The sequence below is a fragment of the Photinus pyralis genome, unplaced genomic scaffold (genome assembly GCF_008802855.1).
Source record: "Photinus pyralis isolate 1611_PpyrPB1 unplaced genomic scaffold, Ppyr1.3 Ppyr1.4_LG5, whole genome shotgun sequence".
Taxonomy (NCBI): Eukaryota; Metazoa; Arthropoda; class Insecta; order Coleoptera; family Lampyridae; genus Photinus; species Photinus pyralis.
The window spans coordinates 27,959,679-27,968,489 of NW_022170596.1; positions in this window are offsets into that span (position 1 = coordinate 27,959,679).

An 8,811-nucleotide genomic window follows, 5' to 3' on the forward strand; every position below is an offset into this window, starting at 1 on the left:
GTCAAACGACAAATTTGGAAGCGCCAAAGAGTGTCGAAGAAGTCGGAAATGTCGAGTGGCGCGAGAAAGGCGGGGAAAAGAGGAAACTTTTTGAAAAGACAAGAGTTCCTAGGAATTGGAAAAGCCGAGGAGTAGGCCAAGCCCACGAACATTTTGAAAAATCGAAAATCTAAGATGCCAGAATAGTTAAAAATAACCTCCAGGGTCCATAAGTGTCAAACGACAAATTTGGAACAAACACTGGAAAGCAAAAAACCGAAGAAATTTCGAAGACTTCAAAAAAACCTAAAAAAAACTGAGAAAACCATTGAGACGGAGCTAAGAAAAAGGGAGTGCCGCAGGAGACGAGGAAGAATACCGAATAAATAAGGAAACTTTTGAAAAGGAGCGAAGAAAAAAGCACTGATAAAAGTTAAGCGGATTTCCTTTTTCCATTACTGACGGCCCACTAATTAAATACAACCAATTCGTGTATGATTGCTCGTCATAATTCCATTTTAGTCGAGCTACCAAGTGCACGACTGATCGCATACTCTTCAGCCGTGCCAAAGCTGTAATTGTTACAGTATGATCGACGCTATGCATTACAATGAGGAGCGTAAACCCATCAAACTTCTCGTACTTAAGCGGAATTACTGCAACACATATGCATTGTTTAAGTATTCCGTATTCGTCTCATATACAATAGCGAACAATGGACAAACATTTATGTGCAAATTGCTTGAGCTCCACTCCGAATGTCATCTTTCTAACGCCATTGTAGCGATGTACGCTTGCATTTAATTCATTAGTGTGGATATAAGGATTCTGGTCAAAATCCGCCGTCCTCTTTACAAAAAAACCATTAATAAAGTAAATAAAACGAAGAGCCAGCGAAAGTCGTTCTGGGAAATAAATTTTACTGCAGGATATTAAACTGCACGACGACGCTACTGTATACAATCCATCTACAATCAAGGATAGAGTTTTCCCAGTTGCGAGAGCACAAATAGGTCAAAATAAGATTTCGATTGCTCGCCCCGATTTTTCGTTTTGTTATATACAAACACACGCGCACATAGAGCCCTCCATTAACGACAACGAGGATTACGGAGATAATAACTTTAAGCAGTAGCGAATTTCACACTACGGGGGTTTGGTAAGTTTCGTTGTAGCCCAGTGTAATTAAGTTAAAGCCGCAGCGTTACCTTTTTAACATTAATACGTAGAGATTTGTAACATCAAAATATTTCGCATTCGTACAAGTTCGTGACATCAAAGTAAAATAAAATGTAACGTGCACTAAGCATGTAGTCTTCGGGGAGCTGTCGCTGGAGTGGAGTACATTAGAATAAAGTGTAAGTGAAGTTGAAAGTGCAATTAATTTACCTAAGCGGGTGCAATAAGACCGTTCAGACCGGTTGAATAATCAGGAGGAGTAAAGTGATCCATCCAAGTTGCTCGAACTTCTACTGCATAGCTTAAAGGCACGTTAGACATCATATAACACCTTAAATAGTGCACTAAAAGCACTGGCATTGGCACTGGGAAAGACAATTTATTGCATCGTAACCCCTCACACACCCGCCTATTTCAAAACGCAATTTTTTTAACATTAATAACGAATTTTCCGACACGATGAACTCGCAGCTTTAATATCGCTCGAGTGCAACCGTGGAAATTCAAATTAGAAGCAGAATTCCGTACGGTAGCACAAAAGCGTTATTTTGTAATTACCAAAATCCAATTACCCTACACTATGTAATCGCTTCATCCTTCTATTAGAAACTCATCAGATTTGATATTGAGTAATCTCCTTGGCGTGGCACGTTTAATAAGACCTACTCCTTGGACAACTTGGAAAACGGTGGACGTCATCTCGACTGCACCTCGATTCTGACACTCGACCGAATTGGGTCGCAATTGATCTACTTCGAGAGTGTCTATTCAGATTTGAGTTTTGCATTGTTCCAGCTGGATATTAATTAAATTATTGATTCCGTTCTTCTTTTGCTTTTCGTTTCATTTGAATCTCGTAGGAACTATCGATGCACCAAAATGTCTCGAACTTTCGCCGTTTCGGCAGCTGACAGTATCCATAAAGGCCTCGGATAATATTCCTTTGACGTTCCCCAAATTAAATGATACGATCAAAGAAAGGCGCGCGTGTACTTTTGCACGTCGTCTCTTTGATTGTGATCTCCTGAGAGGTGGTACTACGCAAACTTACCAGGTAATTAATACCAGCGGCTAATTAAACTGCTCATAAAATAGATGGAAGTTTTCCCTATCGCAAAGAAGTGAGAACGTAATAAAATGGAAAATGTTATGAAGCTTACAATTAGCGCTGATGAGAGTTAGGACAAAATTTCCTTTTATCACTTTGAAGTCGTAATTACCTACGGGTTTATTAGATGTGTATAATTTCTCATCTTACCTCCTTTGACACCATACGAGCGTTGGTTAGGTAATCGCGTTTTCTCATCAAAAAGGTTGGGCGTGCCTAATTAATTTTCTAGCAGGAGCATATCGAGCGATTTTCGAATGGACAGTGCTCATGTATCTGTAATTTATTTGATGTAACATCCGCCAACACTCAAATATTAATTAATTTGATTATTTAATACTCACAATTTGATCAATATTGTATGATGCTACTTGTCACTGATTGACAAATTAAAGAAAAAAACCTTGTTGCCTAGGTTGCTCACAAACCTTCCCACGGATACTTTGCACCGATTTTCCGGTTTCACCCTCACGGTGAATGAGAATAATCGATCCTCTCCTTTCAGGCTCACATAGTACCGACACATTTATAAAGTGTCATTTTCGAAATTAAAACACATCTCCCTCACCTACACCGAATAAATGCCTCCATGTTAATATAAAACAAAACATTTTCGACATCACAATTTGGCGCAAGAAGAGTAAATGAAAACGTGTTTAATTAAAATGTCTATCTGAATTCATTTTCGATATGAATTTTAATGGGGCATTAAATAAACGATGTTACGACAACAAGGGGCGTCGAAACTTTTAATTTTTTTACGGCAATTAAATGTTCGTCACAAGTTTTTATGCACGGTCTTTAATCACCATCGCTCTCTTTCAGTAGCAGCTTCACTAATTAGCATATATGCAAGAGGATGTATCCGCGTGAAGTTAGTCCCCCAACATTTAATTTGCACATTTCTCTAAAATAGATAATGAAAAAACAAATGGAGGGGGGGTAACTTCACGATTTTAGGCTCCTCCCCCTTCCAAACCATAAAATAATGAAACGTCAAATACTTCCATTGATTGCACATTTAAGCACACTTCGATTTTGCGTTTTGCACATTTCTCTATTGAAAAACAAATTGAAGGTGGGGGGGGGGGGGTAACTTCACGATTTTAGCTTCGCAACATTAAATTAATGGACTGCGATGCACTTCCTTCGTTTGCACATTAATTGCACATCACTTACCCCCAGTCGGGTAAGGTGAAATTTACTCCAAAGTAAAAAATTCTTATAAGCACACTTAAAAAAAATGTGTCACATTCTAACTTTTTGCATTGACCCTAAGTATCTCCAAAAAAATTGACAATCACTTACCTCCCGTCTGACAAGATGAAATTTACCCCAAAGTAACAAATTCCTATACCACACTTAGAAACAGTGTGTCACATTCTAACATTTATTAGACTTTGCGGCATTGGCCCTAAGTATCCCCAAAGAATTGACAATCGCGTACCCCCCGTCTGGCGAGGGGAAATCTACCCCCAAGTAACAAATCCATTTAACACAATTAGAAAAATTGTGTCACATTCTAACATTTATTAGACTTTGCTGCATTGGCTCTAAGTATCTCCAAAAAATTGACAATCGCTTACCCCCCGTTTGGCGAGGGGAAATCTACCCCAATTCATTTAACACACTTAGAAAGACTGTGTCACATTCTAACATTTATTAGACTTTTCGGCATTGGCCCTAAGTATCTCCAAAAAAATTGACAATCGCGTACCCCCCGTTTGGCGAGGGGAAATCTACCCCAAAGTAAAAAATTCGTTAACACACTTAGAAAAATTGTGTCACATTCTAACATTTATTAGAGTTTTCGGCATTGGCCCTAAGTATCTCCAAAAAAATTGACGATCGCGTACCCCCCGTCTGGCGAGGGGAAATCTACCCCAAAGTAAAAAAAAACATTTAACACACTTAGAAAAATTGTGTCACATTCTAACATTTATTAGACTTTGCGGCATTGGCTCTAAGTCTCTCCAAAAAAATTGACAATCGCGTACCCCCCGTTTGGCGAGGGGAAACTACCCCAAAGTAAAAAATTCATTTAACACACTTAGAAAAATTGTGTCACATTCTAACATTTATTAGACTTTGCGGCATTGGCTCTAAGTCTCTCCAAAAAAATTGACAATCGCGTACCCCCCGTTTGGCGAGGGGAAACTACCCCAAAGTAAAAAATTCATTTAACACACTTAGAAAAATTGTGTCACATTCTAACATTTATTAGACTTTGCGGCATTGGCCCTAAGTATCTCCAAATAAATTGACAATCGCGTACCCCCCGTCTGGCGAGGGGAAATCTACCCCAAAGTAAAAAAAAAACATTTAACACACTTAGAAAAATTGTGTCACATTCTAACATTTATTAGACTTTGCGGCATTGGCTCTAAGTCTCTCCAAAAAAATTGACAATCGCGTACCCCCCGTTTGGCGAGGGGAAACTACCCCAAAGTAAAAAATTCATTTAACACACTTAGAAAAATTGTGTCACATTCTAACATTTATTAGACTTTGCGGCATTGGCTCTAAGTATCTCCAAAAAATTGACAATCGCGTACCTCCCCGTCTGGCGAGGGGAAATCTACCCCAAAGTAAAAAATTCATTAACACACTTAGAAAAATGGTGTCACATTCTAACATTTATTAGACCATTTGTATTGATCCTAACTACTTCCCGATTTTAACTCCCCAACAATAAAATAATAATAATAATAAAATAAACTTCCTTCCTCGTTTGCACATTGATTGCATTTAGGCACACTTCGATTTTTCGTTTGAATATTTCTTTAAAAAAAGATATTGAAACAACAATTTGGTAGGCTGGGTGAGGGGGGGGGGAGGCAACTTCACGACATTGAAACATCCACTAAAATCCGTCCAAGAATTTGAAACTTGTGTATTAATTAGCTTGAGTTGAAGCAGCACGCGTCAGTAAATCCGTTGTGCTCGTATTTAAAGTTCAGCCATCAGTTCGAACTTTTGTTTCAGTAGTGTATTGATTTAAGGTGGAATAAACAGATCCATCATTTTTATTGTCAGAACTGAAGTTCGGAGAACTAATGGTTTTACAAAAGATAGTGTGCAGACCTAACGTTCTACAGTGGCTTTTCCTATTTTGTTCATCGTATTTCAAGTAACAATGCCCAAACAACTTTAATAAATGAAAATCGTTTTACATTGGAAATGTTCATGGTTTCGTAACAAAATTTACCTTTTGAACTACAGGTCTCAACGGCCTTGTTGAGCTCAAGAAAGTGAGAGGGGAAATTGAGAAAAATCGGTTGTGAGAGCAATATGGAAATAGTGAGAGGTAAAGAGGGATAGAGGTGGAATCTCAGAATTAAAAGTGAGATCCTAGAGATTCTTAGATATCTGTAATATCAAATATAATCTCTATAAATTTAAATTTCACCTCCACCTCCAACGACCAGATAAAAAACGCAAATTCGACCAGATGTTTCTTACTTCTAACACCTTAGGTATCTAAAGCGATAAAATTTAAACTAGAAGTCTAAAAGCAAAAAACAACACTGAAATTCAAATTCAAATGAAACAAATCAACTTTTGAAAACAAAGGTCTATTATCACAATTAACAAATTTATTTCTTCGCCACTTTCTGCTCTGGCATAAGCAGTCCGAAATCCATCGAGCAGACACTTTCTTCATCCCCCAATCTTGAATATTGTACTTTAAAAGACTCTTTTACAAGCACTAGGTCGATCATACAGCAGTAAACCTTCAATTTCCTCAGTTCTTGCCTCATTCGGTTCTTCCTGATTGTGAGTCGTCCTGAGTCAAAATCGTTTGCACGCCATACTTTACTTGTAACTAAGATGGACCTTTGGTACGGATGCAAAAAATACTAGCAAAACTGGGAAATGAATTACACTAGCATTTATTTGATCTAATTGAAAAAAACACGCTCATAACTCAATGACGAATAAAAACCGCGAATTAACCGAGAGGGCTTCTACCCGCTAATTTAGAATATTCAAAGAGCACTCACTCATACACCATAATTTACTAAAAACACAAGCAAAGCCCTTTTGAAGGGGGTGTGTGTATTGATTTTCCGTCGGTGTGTTTTAAAACATGACGCCGGCGTCAGAGAACGAAAAGGATCCTTAGTTAGCGCGGATGATCTCCGACGATCAAAAGGCGCAGTTTGCATTAAAACAAATGGACCAAAAGTAAAACCCGAGGAGGTTCCATTTCCGCCCTCGACGCGTATACCTGAATTTGTTGCGATTGCGACGAGATTTATTTGTCTAAAACAATTTTGAGCGGACCAAAAAGGTCGAATAACTAACGACCTTCCATAATATCATAAGCACCTTATACTGCGCCCTGAATTTTGGTGACTAATTAACTGTACCCCGCCCTATCTATCTCGTAATTCCGGTGGCATACCGAAATTTTATTGTAGTTTTCAGCGATATTTAGAGCGTCTTCCAGAAAATACGAAAACAGATCTGTTCTATTTATTTAGTGGAAGCAGAGCAGTTTTACTCTTTTTATTTATTCAAGTTTGCGTCGCACATGAGTTATTCGAATCGTGCTGCATTTACGGGAAATATATGTACTGTGCAAATAGTGACATTTATTGCGTTACAAATACAACAGTAAACTTGGTAACTCACTTTAGTAGAGAAAACTGTAGCAGATAACCGTTTAAATTAATCAATGTTGAAAGTTAAAACTTATAAAGAACGTTTACATGGTTGTTAGAATGTGTAACAGAAGGTTACAATTCAGGCTGGACAACCCCTGAACGTTTTATTTCGTAATGTTAAATTATTTGATGCTTTGGCATATTCCTGGCGTAAAGGCCCTGGTAGGAGCTAACAGGGGGGGCATCTCAATCACTTTTGTTGACATCCATCATATCCCATAAGCGATATTCCATAAAAGTGGCACCTTGTGGTACCCCTCCGTGGGTCCTTTTGACGTTAGTAGAAGACGGGCACTTTCCCCCACTCCTTTTTTATCCGCGCTTTGATTCGCGGGGTCAGTCAAGGTCAATTGAATTGATTCACGGGATCGCCCACGTGTGCAGGGTGTTTTCGGGGATTAATTTGATTATTTCTGGGAATTTGGAATTTAAAATTGGTGTGATTTTGAGCTTTATAGACATTTGATTTAATTGATGACGTCATCGATGACGTCATCAATTAAATTGATTATTATTTAATTAAATTAATGCGCGGGTCGATTCATTTAATTCGCTGTTTGATTTCTCGGAATTGCCTCTAATTAATTTAATTCGCGGTCCGATTAATTTATTTAGCGGTTTGATTTCTTGAAATGTCAATAAAGCTCAAAATCACACCAATTTAATTAATTAATCAAAGTCCAAATTCACAGAAATAATCAAATTAATCCCAGAGAACACCCTCCCCACTTGGGCGACCCCGCGAATCAATTTTATTGCACTTGATTGACTCCGCCAATTAAACCGCGGATAAAAAAGGAGTGGGGGGGGGGAAAGTGCCCGTCTTCTACTGACGTTCCATTGCGCACATCCAGAGAAGCCCCCACCGTAAGTTCCCTGGTCCTCCTAGTTTCCGCCATTGATTGCCTTCCCCGTTAGGGAGTGGATGCTTTAAAGCGATTCCCTTGATCCTCTACTTTTGCCAAAATAATATTGTTCCAGAGACAATATCCTCTTTATCTAGTCTGGACGCAATAAGGAGCGAGGTCTTACTGTCCCCGGCTCCTTTTTGGTTTTAGGACTATATTTAATGCCTTCTCCCATATTTCATATCTACTTTTCAGGGGCCATGTTGCATTTTCTACCCCTGAATTTTTTTTCGGTGCACCACTGGTAGATTGTAAAATAAGAATTTGATTTTTTTGAAAACTTTTTGGTCCCTTGTAATTTTTCCGTATTTTCTGTTTCGTATACTCCATATTTAGGAACACCCTGTATACTTTGTAAGTATTCGAAGAGTTCGAAGAATCTAACAAAAAAACTAAAAGATTTACAAAATCTGTAGAATCAAAGCATCTGAGAAATAGAAACTGCGAATAATTCAAAAAATTCAAATAATACGAAAAATGTTAAAAGAAAAAATCCTAAGGAATAGAAGAATATCAAAAATGTCAAAATTTGAAATTAGAGAATTTTTTTTAGATATTTTTACGTAGAACCCAGTGACGTAGTAAAAAAATGTTTGAACCACCGTTTTTAAGATTGACCCAATGTTGGTATTTTTTAAATGCAACACCCTGTATATCTTAACGTCAGTGTATTTGCTTGTTTCCTAATTACGTTGATATATCACAATCTATACCAATTTTAGCCATTTACCAAACACCTTTTTTGTACGGTTTTTAAGTACGTAGTATGCCATGGATTCATGGAGATATTGTTTTGTTTATTGTATCCACACAAATGTTGCACGGGGTGCGAAAATTGCAAGTTTATATCGTGAAAAACAGCTGAAGTAGTCAATCAAAATAGAACACACGGTACCTGCACAACGCAAAAATATATTTGTACCTACAGGGTGCTCCATAAATGTGGTATATGTTATTTTAAATAACA